The sequence below is a fragment of the Rhinatrema bivittatum genome, chromosome 3 (genome assembly GCF_901001135.1).
Source record: "Rhinatrema bivittatum chromosome 3, aRhiBiv1.1, whole genome shotgun sequence".
NCBI classification, from domain to species: domain Eukaryota; kingdom Metazoa; phylum Chordata; class Amphibia; order Gymnophiona; family Rhinatrematidae; genus Rhinatrema; species Rhinatrema bivittatum.
The window spans coordinates 186,629,860-186,646,017 of NC_042617.1; the positions used below are offsets into that span (position 1 = coordinate 186,629,860).

Here is a 16,158-nt window from a genome sequence, read left to right on the forward strand (position 1 = left end):
GGGTTTGACAGCCGACGCTCAATTTTGCCAGCATCAGTTCTTGAGCCCGCTGACAGCCACAAGCTCGGAAACCGGACGCCGGCAAAATTGAGCATCCGGTTTTCGACCGGACAGCCACGGGCCGACTTCAAATTTTCTTTTTTTTTTTTACTTTTGGAAAGTTTCGGGACCTCCGACTTAATATCGCCATGATATTAAGTCTGAGGATGCACAGAAAAGCAGTTTTTACTGCTTTTCTGTGCACTTTCCTGGTGCCCGAAGAAATTAACGTCTACCTTTGGGTAGGTGCTAATTTCTGAAAGCAAAATGTGCGGCTTGGCTGCACATTTTGTTTTCTGAATCGCGCGGGAATACCTAATAGGACCATCAACATGCATTTGCATGTTGCAGGTGCATTTTCCCTTACCCCTTATTCAGTAAGGGGCCGAAAATGCGCGTCCAATGGCGGGTTAACAGTGCGCTCCATCGGAGCGCACTGTATTGGGGGGCATAGCTAGACCAGGCAGGCGTTTGTTGTGGCTTCCACTCTTAATAGTAATGATAATTCATAAGGGAAACAGCTTGTGAAACAGTTTTACTGTACAGTTAGAAATCATGAAATACAAAAAGTTAACAAAAAATGTATAAAAAGCTGATTCCAGGTAAACCAAAAATAAAGTAACCTAGATCGTCAAAGAAAACGTTTGGACAGTATTTTAGCTTGAAAGACCTTCTAGTGTGTCATACTGAAAAGAAACAACTTTATGTGCAGGTGGAAGTAGAGGAAGAGGAAGGTTTCTGAGAACTGCTTCTGTTAAGAAGTAGTCAAAATATGTGATCTTAATGTTTCTTTTTCAGTTGCTCATATGGTTTGTCAAAGTGCTGCAGTTGTATTTTGTATTAATTACTTTTTTTGTGAGTGTTGCGAGTAGCTTTAACAGTTTCTTTGCTCAGTTGTTAAAGAGCGTGACCAAGACTTTGTTAACATGAGAGAGAGAGAGAGAGAATGCTTCTAATTCAATTTGCCATTCCAGCTGACTGTGAAATGTGCCATGAATGTATAGGACCGTGAAGAAGGGCTCATACAGGTGATCGATACTGTGATTTTGGTAAGCTTCGATACATTTAAGTCAAAGAAAAAGAAATAGGTTAGGCACTGCTAGCTAAGGGCATTTCATAAATATTTTACAGGGTCAAGCGGCATTTTATGGAAAGAGTCCCTAGGAGAGTCAAATGATAAAAGGAAGAATTCAGTGGTTTTCAAATTCAGATTTTTGGAGGTGGGGAGGGGTGTATTTTTTTTTTCATGTTATCCACAATGCATGCTTACCTGTATTTTGTCTATGAGCTGCATTACTTTTCATGTTTTGGGTGTTCTGAAACCAGAATTGTTGGTAGTACCTGAGAGACAGAGTTGAGAAGCACTACTTTAAATTGGATTCTAAAGACAGTGGAAAGAGGTTAGGACAGAGAATCTGCATCTGTTATAACTGGGAACATAATTGCCATGCTGGATCAAACTAAGGTCTATGGAGCCCAGCAGATCGAATAAAGTAGATCTAATTCCTGTTACTTACTCCCAGGGATGACAGTAGCTTTCATTAGCCTACCTGGTTAATGGATTGGACGTTTCTTCCAGGAACTTGTCCAATCCTCTCTTAAACTTCTCTATGCTTGTCACCTTGATCATGTCCTCTGGCAACAGATTCCACATCTTGATAGTACACTGAGTGAAAAAAGTAGAAAAATTCTATGATCTGTTTTGAATCTGCTGGTGGTTAGTTTCATGGAGTTTTCCTTTGTTTTAGTATTATTTGAAAAGGTAAATAACCGTTTTTTATTTACCTGTTCTACTCCACTTATGATTTTATAAATTTCTGTCATGTCCTCTCTCAGCCATCTCTTTTCCAAGCTGAACTGCACACACCATAGCTCAATAAAGAGGCAATATATTCCTGTTTTATTCTCCATTCCTTTTCAGATCATTCCTAACATTCTATTTGCTTTTTTTTGACTGTTGCCGTGCACTGAACAGAGGATTTCAATGCATTGTTCAGAAGGACACCAAGGTTCTTTTACTGTGGTTGGGATTATTTTTTTCTATGTGCATCTATTTGCACTTTTCCACATTAAATTTCATCTGCCATTCTATTCCTAATCTCCTAGTATTACAAGGTCCTTCTACAGTTCCTCACAGTCCACTGCTGTTTTAACAACTTTGAATAATTTTGTGTCATCTGCAAATTGGCATGTTGACTGTGTATGTTGGTCGGGCACCTTGATTTACTGTGCAGTGATTAAAAAAATGCACAGCCTTAAAAGGAAGGTTTCACAAGAATCTTTTTTATTTCTCATGTTCCATTGAGCTTGGTTGGCCTCTAAAAGGGATGTCTGTTTTGTCATGGTATTTCTCACATTTTGCTGCATTTCATGTAGTGCTTCTGACCAGGATATTGACAGTAATTTACGTACTTTGAAGACGCACCAAATACAATTGAAACTATAGTAAATCCACAAAAGAGACAGCTACTGTAGATATGCAAAAAAGATCCAGGCAGTTTAACCTCCCAAGATGATTCTCAAAATGAAAGCTGTCTCTCAACTATCAAGTTTGTAGCTTAGGATATGTGTTGGACTCTTAAGTCCATTGGAAGCCCAGGTCCTACTAGTGGCTAAATCGGCTTTCTTTTAATTGTGCCAACTACACCATCTCTGTCTTTATTTATTTTGGTAACCCTGCCTTTGCCACAGTCATCTAAGCTTGCGTGGTTTCCCACTTGGATTACTACAACTCACTTGACAATGAGGTCCCGAAAATCTAAGTCAGCGCCTGCAACTCATTCAAAATGTAGTGGTTCAAATGCTGTCAAATGCAAATAAATTTAAAAGGAATACTCCTAAGATCATTGTACTGGCTTCTGATATCTCATCAAACCAAATTTAAAAGGTTGGTATTAGTCTTTAAGACCCCAAAAGGATCTGCTTTGCATTACCTCAGCAGTTGCCTCACCACTATATATACACCTTTCTGCTGTGTGATTGTTGTTGCGCTTGGAGGTGGACCCTTGTCCTGGAACAGGGTAGGATGGCTCCCTGGTCGGGCCCAGGAAGCACCTGCCACCGGGTGGTGGAGCACAGGAGGAGAGAGAGGCTAGCTGGAGCTTCACCACTGGAACACTGGATGGGGCGCGCAACAATTGTCACAAGTCCATCTAGTTGCGTCAACATTGATTACGTACGTTTTTTGTGAACCACCTAGAAATAGTGATAGGCGGTCAAGAAATATTTTAAATAAATAAACATCTAAAGACCGTCAACTCACAATTATCAGAAAATAAATAACTTCATGATCCATTCCAACCCTATGGAATGCCCTACCTTATCAGCCTAGCACCTAACTTACTAATTTTTAGAAAACTGGCTCTTTGAGGCAACTTTATTCCAGAAATGCAGCATAACTTGCCTCACATAAAGCACCCCTGCCCCAACTATCTGAAATGTAGGAAATCTGCTCCCAGGCATTCTAAACACAGGATCCCTGCGACCCATCATCCTATGCTGCTACCTATTGTGCCTATCAAGATGGGCTCCAGGACCTCTGGAAGAGTTTATGATACGAAGCCAAATGATTGCTAGTCACTTTAAATACTGGGTCACTATTTCCTCTCTTCTTGTGCTATTATGCATGGTATCTTATGTCAAGTGTTACCCAATTATATGTTCTAAATGTTTGCACTTTGTAGCTATTATCTACTGTGCCTTATTGAATGCACTTAAATGAGGATCTTAGCGTGTAGTAATGTGCTTTGAGCTCTGCTACTTGGAAAAGCATGAAATAAATAAATGATGATGATGTCAGTTTGAAGACAGTCTGTCAGGATTAGCATAGACTAATCTGTATAGTATCTCAGTATTTCTTAATTTTGGAGGTTTTTCACCCATTAGAAAGCAACCAAAATTATCAATTTCTAAAATGTAAGCATTTTTTGTATCGGTTACTGAACTCAAACACTTATGCTACATGTACATGACATTCCTATATGTATTGCCTCTAGCTCTGTGTGGTGCATAATTGGAACTTAAACTTTTACAAAATGTTCACACTTCTTTCCCCATTTCAATGCTCATTCAATGTTTGATCATTTTCTGACATCTCAACAAAAAGAAATATCTAAGTAAAAGATGTGAAATCAAGGTTAGGTATTTTTTTTATATCTTTCATTATATGAAAACTCTCCTTTAAGAATGGAGATGAAGTCTCCAAAAGTAGGGTGACAATCTGACTAATTTTGTCATACATCCAAATTGGTTTGGTGAATTTATTAAGGTCTATTTGATTCATTATTCCTGAAAGTTACTTTGTAAACCTGTTTCTTTTTTAACTTTATAGGAGTGTCTGTTTTATAGCAATGATCTGGCTATTATGTAGGATGGAAAAATAATCTCTTCCTATATCTTTGTTACTAAGGGTGTCTTTAAATCGTGGTGAAGGTTCCCATTTACCAAAGGTTGTAATACCTCCTCAAGGCCTTATTTACTTTAAATTCCAATATTTAAATTGGACTCACACACACATATATTTCTGAAATCTGCTAACAAATAATATATGGATGCATCTTGGAATGCATCATGCCATGGTCTACATTTAAGTGCATACAATAAGACATAGTAGATAATAGCTACATTCAGCGTGCAAACATTTAGAACCTATAACTGGGCAAGAGTTGAAATAAGGGAGCATGTGTAATAGCAAAAAAATTAGTAGAGAAATGAAGATAACCAACCTGCAAATTACCGAGAGGAAAAATATAAGGAGATGTTTTGAAAATGTCAATATTGTCCAAAAAATGGTGTTTTATTGACTGATGTACAGAGAAACATGATGGCAGAAAAGACTATATGGCTATGTAGGTCTGCCCATCCACCCAATTAATTCAGCTTTATCTCATGTTTATCTCAGCATGTTTATCTCATGCTTTCTTGAATTCAGATGCTCTTTTTGTCTCCATCACCTTTATGGGGAGGATATTCCATGCATCCTCTATCCTCTCTGTAGAAATATTTCCTTAGATTATTCCTGAGACTCCCTGCTTTCGCCCTCATCCCATGACTTTTCTAGAGCTGCCTTTCTGTTGAAAGAGGCTTGCCTCCACTTCAAGGAAAACTTGGAGGTATTTAAATGTCTCTTATCTCCCTTGTCTCTTCTTTCCTTTAGGGTATACATGATTAAATCTTTGTCTGTCTCCAGTGCTTTAGAATGAAAATCACTGACCATTTTAGTAGCCACTCTCTGGATAGACTGCATCCTATTTATATTGTTTTGAAGCTGTGGTCTCCAGAATTGTACACAGTATTCCAAGTGAGGTCTCAGCAGGCACCTATATGGGGGCAATGCTACCTCCCTTTTTCTGCTGACCATTCCTCTCCCTATGCAGTGAAATATCTTTCTGGCTTCTGCTGTTTTATCCACCTGTTTGACCACCTTAAGGTCATAGGATATGATCACCCTCCAGATCCCGCTTTCTATCATACTTAAAAGAATTTCACTCCTATACTGTATCTCTCCCTTGGGTTTCTGCACCCCAAATGCATAACTCGGCATTTTTAATTTTAGCTGTCAGACCTGAGAACATTCCTTGTATGCAATCTTTAAAGAAGTTTTCCAAAACTACAAAAAGCAAGTAACATGCCCCTGACACAAGCTATGTTTTGCAAATTATTTCAAGGGAGTTAACAGATATCTGTAAAATAAATATATAAATAGCGAAGACTAATAAGTAATACAACGTCAAGAAAATATCAAGTTGTCTTCTTTGTGGCATTAATATCGGTAGTTTTGTTTCTGTAGGCCAATATAGTTTTTCGTCCTGCAGATTTTATTGTAGATTTTCCTCTGTAATTTTTGTTGGTGCTTAAAAGCTTTTTAACTTCCCTAATCTTGAGTATCACATTCTCTTTTATTCTATTGGCAGTAATACTATATTGACAGACCTTTTTCATGTTCTGATTTGTCCGATATTCTGGAGACTTTATTGGATATGATCAGTCATGTGACTTTTTGGCACCTTCTTTTCAACTTTTCGATATTCCTCTGTTTTCCTCTGTGTGGTTTAAGGGCTTCTTCCATGTTACCTTGAGTATTTGTATAAGTTTAAATGTAACTCATCTCTTTTATATTGTATTATTTTATGCTATATTACTTAAGTATCCTCGCTAATCTGTTTATATCTTTATTTTCTTTATAGATATCTGTAACTCCCTTGAAACAGAGTTTGCAAAACATAGCTCATGTTGGGGACTGTTTAACTTGTTCTGTTTTAGGGTCAATGTGATTAAAACTTTATTAAATACAGTTTGCCCATACATCAGTAAAGAAAATGTGAATGCACAGTCTATAGGTTTGCATAAAATAAGTTTATATTAATAGTGCATCTATCCCAATATGCACTTGACTTGCACATATATATATATATATATATATATATATATATATATATATATATATATATGCTGAGGTCTTCTTTGGCAAGTAAGTTTCAAAACTAGAAAAGAAAAATTGTCACACCAAAGAAAATGAAGTTAAGTTTTGGATTCTCAATTGGTTTGGTAAAATCTGAAGTATCCAACAATTTTTAAATGACTTGTGAGTACATTTACATACCCAGCTAACCATTTTGTATTTTTATAATTTACAATGAAGTAGTTAATGTAATGTTACATAAAATATTATTTTGTTTCTCTGGCATGAATTCATACAGGTGAATTTTAAAAGGCCAGTGCACACCAAAACCCATATACGAATAAGTTGGGCCAGTGCACACCAAGCAGATTTTAAAAGCCAGCTGGATACATGTGTTTCTCCCACTACGCACACAAACAAAAAATTCAAAAAAGGGGTGTGGGAGTGGTCTGGACGGGGCATGAGCTTTCCTGGATTTCACATTGAAATTAGCGCATACATACCTATGTGCACAGGTATGTGCCTGGGTCCCCTGCCGTGTAACTTTATAAGTTATAAAATAAAGACAAATAGATTTGCAGGGTTTTAAGGGTCGGGGCTAATGGGGGAGAAACAAGGCTCTTAAACTAGGGGGCTTTGGAAGTCCTAATCCTTACCCAGGTGAACTGGGAAATAACTGGGGAAACTGCTAATGGCGTCAGCACGCATATGTTTTTAAATCCCCCCACTTGCACAGTAGAAGCAGCCTTTGCGCGCATAGGTGCATGCGCACTTAGGGATAGATTTTCAAATGTATGCGCGGGCGTATGTGTGCGCGCGCTACTCGGTGCGTACACATGTACGCCCGATTTTATAACATGCCCAGCCCCGCCCCTGGACCGCCCCTTTAGTAAAGCCCCGGGACTTAGTCGCATCCTGGGGCTTTATGCGTGTCGCCGAGGCTTTATAAAATAAGCCTTGCGCGCGTAGAGCTTTTAAAATCCGGCACTTAATTTTTATTTATTTATTTACAATTATTTCTATACCGCCTATACAATAATGTGAGACCTAAGCTGTTTACAAATAAATATTAAGAAATACAATAAAATAAGGCAGTAAAAGTTTAAAAATAAGTCATGTATAGCAAGGTAATGTATAAAAAGTCAAAAGGTTAAAGCAAATTAAGAACAATTATTATTATTATTATTTATTATTTATTGTTTTTGTTATACCGAGTTTCATGATAGGCATCACATCAACCCGGTTTACAAATAACAAGGAGTGTAAAGCATAACGTAACGTAAAAAACAATATTTTCAATAAGAACCTTGAACTTTAAATACAGTGAATCAGAAAAAGGGAGAGGGAAAGTTACAAAAAACAAGGAAAATAAACTTGGGATGGAAGGGGAGAAATTGAACAGCACAATATTTACATTTCAGCCTATTGATACATTAGAATAGCAAGTGAAAAAATAAGACTGTGAAACGGTACATAGGTAATCAAATGAATAAATATGACAGTTGTGAATGGTAATAGTATGATAAATATTCAGCAGGAATTAGTGAGAGAGGGTTTGAGGTTGGTTGATTCGTGTTTACATTCCATTATTGCATACGAGTTAGTGCTAGTGAGAGGAGGTTTTATTCAAGGCTTGGAAATGCTTTTTTGAAAAGCCAAGTTTTTAGTCTTTTCCTAAATGTTAAAGAGCATGGCTCTTGTCTCAAATCAGGTGGGATCGAGTTCCAGAGAGCTGGACCTGCTGATGAGAAGGCTCTGAGACTCAAGGATTTATGTTGGTAGGTTTTGGCCTTTGGAATTTGGAGTGACTCTTTGTAGTGTTCCCTGATAGGCCTGGCGGAGGTGAATTTTTTAAGTGGTATTTGTAGGTCAAGTAGCGTGTGTTGGTTGATAGTTTTGTATATGATGTTAATGGTTTTGTACATGATTCTATAGTGGATCGGAAGCCAATGGAGGTTTTTGAGAATAGGTGAAATGTGGTCAATTTTCCTGGAATTTGTAAGGACTCTGGCTGCAGAGTTCTGAACCATTTGTAAAGGTTTGGTGTAAGAAGCTGGGAAGCCTAATAGTAATGAGTTGCAATAATCTAGTTTGGAAAAGATTATTGCTTGCAAGATTGTTCTGAAGTCCTGAGTGTGAAACAGCGGTTTTATTCTTTTCAGGATATGTAATTTGTAGAAGCAATCTTTGGTGGTTTGGTTAATGAATGTTTTGAGGTTGAGACGATTGTCTAGGATGGCTCCTAAGTCTCTTACGTGGGTTGTTTGAAGGAGTGTGGGTGGTTTAGGAAGTGTGTTATTGTTTTCCGGTGATATGAGCAGGAATTCTGTTTTCGAAGCATTGAGTACAAGGTTTAGACTGTTGAGGAGAAGTTTAATTTCTAATAGGCAACTGTCCCAGTATTCCATTGTTTTTGAGATTGATTCTTTTATAGGGATTACGATCTGTACGTCGTCTGCAAAAAGGAAATGTTTCAGGCTTAATTTTGTAAGTAGTTGGCAGAGTGGTAGCAGGTAGACATTGAAAAGGGTGGGTGAAAGTGATGATCCTTGCGGCACTCCTCTATTAGAAGGGTGGTATTGGGATTCTTTATTATGAATTTTGACTCTGTATCCTCTGTTTTCTAGAAATGTTTTGAACCAGTTTAGTGTGGCACCTGTTAAACCAATGTTTGCCAGCTGTTTTAGAAGAAGGGCGTGGTTGACGGTGTCAAAGGCCGCTGAGAAGTCAAGGAGGATTAGTAAATATGCTTGGCCTTTATCAATACCAGAGAGTAGGTAGTCCATGAGTGAAATTAGTAGCGTTTCGGTGCTTGCGGCTTTGCGAAAACCATATTGGTTTGGGGACAGAATACTGTGGTCCTCTAGGTAGTTGGATAGTTGGGTGTTTACCAGTTTTTCCATGATTTTAGCTATAAATGGTAGGTTGGAAATAGGGCGGAAGTTGTTGGGATCACATGCATTTAGATTTGGTTTTTTTAGCAGTGGCTTGATTGAGGCAGTTTTTAGGTCATCTGGGTAGATGCCATGTGATAAGGAGCAGTTTATAATATCTGCTAGGGTTTTTGCTATTGTGTCCGGGATAAGAAGAAGCATTTTGGTAGGGATTTGATCAAATGGGTGTGATGACGGTTTCATTCTTTTTAATACATTTTGTATCTCTGTGATTGTGATGGGTTCAAAGGCATTAAGCTGGATGTCTTTATTTTGGGGAAGATATGTGTTATCTGGAGACGTAGTGTTTGGAATCAGCTGATTAAGGAGATCCGATATTTTTTTGTTAAAATGAAGAGCCAATTCATCTGCTTTAGTCTGGGCTTGTTCGGGTGGTATATCTGGAGTGATAGGTTTAGTGAGGCTGGAAACGAAGGCGAATAGAGCTTTTGAGTCAAAGCTGAGATGATGGAGCTTTCGGGCATAGTAGTCTCTTTTGATTTTCAACGTGGTACTTTTGTAAAGATTAATACTTAGAATGGGTGTGAGTGTAATACTTAGAATGGGTGTGAGTGTAAAACGTGAAGGAGAGAGGGTCATGGATTTGTAGAGGTTGAGCTATGCGCACACGTGCACGTTTTCAGGCTATTTATAACATGCATGTGCGTATGTTATAAAATGGCGGTGTCCCTGGGTGCGGCCTGTTGAGCGTCTGCACATGTGCGCCTGTGTAAAACTTATCGTCATATTCAGTAAGGGGCAGATTTTAAAAGGTTGCGCGCATGCGTACATGTGCGCACGCACATGCACGTGTACACCAGATTTTATAAGTTGCGCGCGCAAGTTATAAAATCCAGGGTCATCGCGCGCAAGGGGGTGCACAGTTGTGCACCTTGCATGCGCCGAGCCGCTCAGCCTTCCCCTGTTTCCTCCCAGGCCAAAATCGGAGCGGCCTGAGAGGGAACTTCCCTTCCCCTAATCTGACCTTCCCACCCCTTCCCCTAACCTTTCCCCCCAGCCCTACTCTTTCCCCCCAGCCCTACTCTAACCCCCCCCCCCCCAAATTTTTGTTGTATATTTTGCGCCTGCCGGCCAATTGCCAGCACACAATCTCTGACACAGCAGCAAATGCCCACTGTGCCAGGAGCCACTGACCCTGCCCCCACCCTACCACCGGACTGCCCTGGATTGCCCACGCCCTTCCCCCTCCCCTCCCCTTTTTTGCAAGCCCCGGGACTTACGTGCGTCCCAGGACTTTATGCGTGCCGCCGGGCCTTTTGAAAATAGGCCCAGCGCGCGTAACCTTTTGAAAATCCGGCCCTAAATTTACAACTAGCTGTAACTTGTCACTTTAATATGTTAAATACTGTTCCTAGAGATGTGAATCGTGTCCTCGATCGTCTTAACGATCGATTTCGGCTGGGAGGGGGAGGGAATCGTATTGTTGCCGTTTGGGGGGGTAAAATATCGTGAAAAATCGTAAAAAATCGAAAAAACGTAAAATCGCAAAACCGGCACATTAAAACCCCCTAAAACCCACCCACAACCCTTTAAATTAAATCCCCCACCCTCCCGAACCCCCCCCCCAAATGACTTAAATAACCTGCGGGTCCAGCGGCGGTCCGGAACGGCAGCGGTCCGGAACGGGCTTCTGCTACTGAATCTTGTTGTCTTCGGCCGGCGCCATTTTCCAAAATGGCGCCGAAAAATGGCGGCGGCCATAGACGAACACGATTGGACGGCAGGAGGTCCTTCCGGACCCCCGCTGGACTTTTGGCAAGTCTTGTGGGGGTCAGGAGGCCCCCCCCCAAGCTGGCCAAAAGTTCCTGGAGGTCTAGCGGGGGTCAGGGAGCGATTTCCCGCCGCGAATCGTTTTCGTACGGAAAATGGCGCCGGCAGGAGATCGACTGCAGGAGGTCGTTCAGCGAGGCGCCGGAACCCTCGCTGAACGACCTCCTGCAGTCGATCTCCTGCCGGCGCCATTTTCCGTACGGAAAATGGCGCCGGCCATACGCTTATGGCCGGCGCCATTTTCCGTACGAAAACGATTCGCGGCGGGAAATCGCTCCCTGACCCCCGCTGGACCTCCAGGAACTTTGGCCAGCTTGGGGGGGGCCTCCTGACCCCCACAAGACTTGCCAAAAGTCCAGCGGGGGTCCGGAAGGACCTCCTGCCGTCCAATCGTGTTCGTCTATGGCCGCCGCCATTTTTCGGCGCCATTTTCCAAAATGGCGCCGGCCGAAGACAACAAGATTCAGTAGCAGGAGCCCGTTCCGGACCGCTGCCGTTCCGGACCGCCGCTGGACCCGCAGGTTATTTAAGTCATTTGGGGGGGGGTTCGGGAGGGTGGGGGATTTAATTTAAAGGGTCGGGGGTGGGTTTTAGGGGGTTTTAGTGTGCCGGCTCACGATTCTAACGATTTATAATGATAAATCGTTAGAATCTCTATTGTATTGTGTTCCATAACGGTTTAAGACGATATTAAAATTATCGGACGATAATTTTAATCGTCCTAAAACGATTCACATCCCTAACTGTTCCATCTTCATTACAATCATGTTAATAGCTCACGTAAATACATGCTCTTGTTATTCAGGATCGTATTATGCATGAATGCTTTCTAAACTAGAGCTGTAATGGAAATCACATTCTTCAGACTCTAGACTAAAAAGATCATGTTTCTCAGTTTCTAGAAGTTACACAAATAGTTTAACATTTTTTTTCTTCATTATTTCCTCCACTTGCATGTATGGGCAAGCAATGGCCCATGAGCCACATCCGGACCAATCAGCATTTTTGTCCAGCCCATGAGCTTCATTGTTTTAAAATAATCAATGGCTAAAAATTATAAAATAAAGAAGTCAAATTATCTTTCTATAAATAGACAGATACATAGCCAGTAATATACAGGATTTTTTATGTATTTATTTATTTAACATTTTTATTCCCTTCACATGAAGGGAGTATTGTTGTCAAAAACATAACCGTTTAGCAACATCCCACTTGAGTTGTATTGTGAAGTGCACACAATTGAGCTAGAGCATCCATCTAAATAATCCAGAATAAATCATAATTTTAAACGTTTGTTCTGTCCATTACTGTTCTTGTTGTGGCTGTGGGCTACTACTAAATCCATGTACATCATTTATACTTTAATAGATCATGATACATAATTCATCCCATCGCATTCTTGCCCAGTGAAGGTATCAGGGGCTTTAGTGCAATTACATTTCAAAAAGATTCAGCTGCCGATTATCCACACAGAGTGAATCAAAGGGAAATGTTCATAGGCAGCACTGCAGTATGTAATAAAGATACATGCTGCCTCAATCCTAAATAAGAGCAGTGGATTTTGATGTTATATTTCTGTGGAATAGTTAAGAGGAGATGGTTGTATATATTAATAATTTTGTTAATAGTGTACAGAAATAAAGGATAAGAAACAAAAAATAATATACCTTTTTATTAGACTAATTTTATATATTTCATGGTTGGCTTTCGAGCGTTAACACCCCGTCCCTCTGGTCCAAACGGAATAAGCAGGTCAGAGTATGCCTCTGCTTTGCCTGTATACCATGGCTAATCTCAGCACCTGTCTCACACCACTCTGCTTTGTTGCTGCTGCTTCAGCTAAAAATAATAATGTTAAAACCATTGGAAAAGCCATGGGAATCAGGTACCCTGGCAATTCCTGCTTTGCAACTCTGTGGAGCTGGATTCCATGTGCATTTGCCAGAAGCATACACACTGGGTATGATATAGGTAATTACAATAGTTGACTGCATTGCAGAAGGCTTAGGTTTCTTTTTCCTCAACAGTGTAACTCAGCATGCCACAGAGTTGATATAATCAAGGAAGGTTGGAGTACTATTGTTGAAATGGTGTCCCCCACGATGGTATTAGAGCACCACTGGAAACTTTACTGTTGGAGGAAACATCCAGTCATTTTATAGCAATAGATAGGCATGGTGGAAAAAGACCATGAAAACCAGTTGGAAAGTGAACACCTAGGGGCGGATTTTAAAAGGGTTACGCGCATAAGTTACGCGCGTAACACTTAAAAAAAAAAAAACCTGCGCACGCCGAGCCTATTTTGCATAAGCTCGGCGGCGCATGCAAGCCCCGGGACGCGTGTAAGTCCTGGGGCTTTGCTAGGGGGGGGGGGGGGGGGGGTGTTCCAGGGGGCGTGGCCGAGGCCTCTGGACCAGCCCCCGGGTCGGGTGATGGCGCGCCAGCGGGCCAACAGCGCGCGCGAGTTACGCCTGCCTCGAGCAGGCGTAACTTTTGCAATAAAGGTAGGGGGGTTTAGATAGGGTTGGGGAGTGGGTTAGGTAGCAGAAGGGAGGGGAAGGTGGGGGAGGCGGAGGGAACGCGCAGCGCGCGCAGGGCTCGACATGCGCAAGGTGCACAAATGTGCACTCCCTTGTGCGCGCCGACCACGGATTTTAAAAGATACGCGCGGCTACGCGCATATCTATTGAAATCCGGCGTACTTTTGTTTGCGCCTGGTGCGTGAACAAAAGTACGCGCTCGCGCTTTTTTTTAAAATGTACCCCCTAATGTATTTATTTATTTATACAGCTTAGATTCCGCAGCTTCCCAATGGACTATTAGTTCAGTGCGGATTACATATAACATTCATAAAACTTGTACATATGTAAACATAATAAAACATATTAAAACAAACAATAAAACACATATTCACACAGTACCAAATGTGACACAATGGCATGTTTTCCCTTCCTCATTCCCTTCCAAATGAACCCGGATGCCCTGCAATGGTATTTCCTGACATTTATTGTAGATCCAGGATATTGATTTTTAGTGAAAGTTGTTCATTACTTTCAGAGTCCTTAATTGCAGACAAACAGACAGGCGCACTAAGCAGTAACAGTAGGAGAAGCGTACCTAGAAATGGGGAAATGGAGCCTGGGTACTCTTTCTCTAAAATATTTTTATAGACACAGTAAGAGGTTCTTTGAGCAACAAGGTTAGTTAATCTTATTTCAACAGCATCTTTCTCTCTGTGCTTTGTCTGCAACAATTACTGCTTTATCTCTCTTGGGAATACACACATGCTCAGAGCATGTGTTTGTCTTTGCTGATTGTGGAATTTTATTACTAGAAGTGGCAAGCTTAGGATAATATTTTCACTACTCCATTTTCATTATCTCAGTTATTGCACTAGTGGAACCATAGAGGATCTGCAACAAATTTTTGTTTGCAGCTCTTAAGATCTGGGACAGAACTGCAATTAGCTACTAGGATCCACAGACTATTAGTGAATTTATAGCCCATGAAGATCAGGAGAAAACAAGATGCTGTTTTCTTTCCCTGGGTTTGGTATCTGAAACTCAACAATACGGGTTTGATGAAGCAGTGAGCAGTTGCTCTTGATGTTTTGCTAAGACCAGGGCGATTTTCAGAAAATGAGCTGAAATGGGTCACTGCAGACCTTCTTGTTTAGTGATTTTTTTTTAAGAAGAATTTTGAGTTGTTGGCCCTTATGTTGAAAACTTCACTAAAGGTTTTATGCAGAATCTTTTTGACAGACTGTCAAAACATAGAAGGGTTTTCATCTAAAGCTATAGCATGACTGCCCCCTATTTTGCAAGCTTGGTAGTTTCTATGGGAAATAGATGAAAGTTTACAGTCAGAGCACTAAGCTCTGTGGAAGGTAAACCTTTTAATTTGATTAATATTCAGAAAAAATGTGCAAGTTCTTGTAAATATTTGCCAGAGGTATAAATTGGAGTGCTTTTTTTTAATGTAAATCAAACTCACCAATTCAGTAGCATTTTGCAGTTTTCAAAGAAAACATGGGGTGTTTGCAGTAGAAAAGAAAAGGGTGAATTTAGCTGGTTTCCACATTTTTCATGGACACACTTCCCCACTAAATTCTATGGTAAAGGAATTGGAAGAAGTAGACTTTTATCCATAAATCTATTTTTCTTCAAAGATTAAAAAGTCTAGTGGCTGCTGCAGATAATTTCTCCACTCCTCTTCCAGAGTGTTGCTGTGTAAAAGGAGAGCTTAAGTATGGTATTTTTTTGGTTTTTTTTTATTTAAAAATTTTATTAGGTTATTACTTCGAATACATCGAAAATAACATAGGAAATCCAAAGAAACATCACAATATACATTGCAAAATTACAAATAAATTTAGGTTATCTAGCCCACATCAAGGAGGAGAAAGAGAAGCAAGTTGATCATGCATATTTTCTATTCAGCAACCTAACTTAGAAACAGCACATTTCAATTATGAATCAGAGTTTATCCCTTAAGAAACGTTCCAAATGTAAAGGGTCTGTAAATATAAACTTATTATTTTGAAACATTATCTGACATTTAAATGGGAACTTCCTGGAGTTTAAGTATGTTTAGAGGGATGGGGGGAAGAGACTTGGGTATTGTGGAGGATTTGGAGACCTGGGGAGAAGGGGGGATGTGTTTAGAGAGAGGAGAGATGGATTGAGTGGGCATTGTATTTGGCCCATTGTGCATGCGGTACTGTTTGTTGTGAGGCCAGAACTCTCCTGTTATTTCCCCCCCCCCCTACTCCATTAAGCTCAGCTAATTTCAGTGAAGTTGCAGACTGACATAGATGAATTCACCAAGGGCAGGATTTTAAAAGGGTTACGCGCATAAGGTACGCGCGTAACCCTTTTAAAACGCCCCTGCGTGCGCTGAGCCTATTTTGCATAGGCTCGGCAGCACGTGCAAGCCCCGGGATGCGCGTAAGTCCTGGGTCTTGCAAAAAGGGGCGGTCGGGGGCGTGGCCAGGGG

General features: G+C 40.6%; 1 protein-coding gene and 1 long non-coding RNA gene across 2 annotated transcripts in view; one reads left to right on the top strand and one right to left on the bottom strand.

Annotated features, from left to right (window-relative positions):
* UTRN (utrophin) overlaps positions 1-16,158 on the top strand; it is a 1,458,479-nt gene that overhangs the window by 918,018 nt on the left and 524,303 nt on the right. The gene's annotated exons all lie outside the window — the stretch shown is intronic.
* Positions 1,310-1,859, bottom strand: LOC115087180. The gene is made up of 3 exons (XR_003855453.1): positions 1,825-1,859; positions 1,590-1,705; positions 1,310-1,380 (listed from the first exon to the last, which is right to left on the bottom strand). It is a non-coding gene; the product is annotated as an uncharacterized LOC115087180 (long non-coding RNA).